Source organism: Aotus nancymaae, unplaced genomic scaffold, assembly GCF_030222135.1.
Source record: "Aotus nancymaae isolate 86718 unplaced genomic scaffold, 86718_ANA_hifiasm-v0.15.2.pri h1tg000064l_1, whole genome shotgun sequence".
NCBI classification, from domain to species: domain Eukaryota; kingdom Metazoa; phylum Chordata; class Mammalia; order Primates; family Aotidae; genus Aotus; species Aotus nancymaae.
The window spans coordinates 11037890-11038890 of NW_026988479.1; positions in this window are offsets into that span (position 1 = coordinate 11037890).

A 1001-nucleotide genomic window follows, 5' to 3' on the forward strand; every position below is an offset into this window, starting at 1 on the left:
ATAGCCCTGGACTCCCAGTGTGGTTATTTGCTTAATGTCTCCTTAGGAACTTGGGGAAGTACCACAAAGAAAAAGAAAGTGGTTCTATCTTAGCACATAATGAGGGGATCTGGCCTAGACCAAAGATCAGGGAAGGCTTCCTTGAGGAAGTGATGCCTGAGCCAAGATCTGAAAGATGGGTGGGAGGTGCTGGAGGTGCTGGGGGTGCTGGAGCAGGGCCAGGGGAAGGAAAGCCAGACAATCCAGGCACAGGGCACAGCAGGCACCATGGCCCTGCATGAAGACAGCCAGTGTGCCCCAAGGGACCTAGACACAGCAGAAAATGTGGCCTCAGAGGAGCCAGAGGTGGGGCCGAGTGGGGAAGAGCAGAGAAGCCCACCCCGTAGGACTGCACACACTGTAGGAAGAATGCTGGATTCTGTCTTAGAATAAAAGGGGAGCCCACTGAAGAGGTGTGGGCAGAGTGAAGCCACTGCAGTCGCAGAGAGGAGAAGGGAGTGGAGACTGGTGAACCAGGGAGGAGGAAGGGCCATGGGGGGCATTTGGGAATCCACGGCTGGGCTCAGCCTGGCAGCAGAGGTGGAGAGCAGTGGGCAGATGGCAGGAGCATTCGGAAGGCCATGCAGGTGGCAAAACCTCAGGAGCACTTGTCGCCCCCGTGCTGCACTCCCTTGCAGTCTCTCCATCACAGCAGGGCAGGGAGCATCCCACGGATAGCTGACAGCCTCTCTCAATAGCCAAACACATAATTCAGAATTGTCAGTTCCCAAATAGGCCTCCAAAGTGAGTGCAGAGAGGATATTGTCATTCAACAGAGCACCAGTGTATGAAGACACCGAAGGCTGCTCAGTGGTCCCCTGAAAAGTGGCGCCTTGGGGTGACGAGGCTGCTAGCTGTTAGTACCAGAGTCCCAGCATGCAGGGAGAGCTGCCCCCACCTTCTCTGTGTGCCAGTCTCCTCCCTCTCTGCCTTCTGCCCCACGTTGTATCGCCTCAACTACT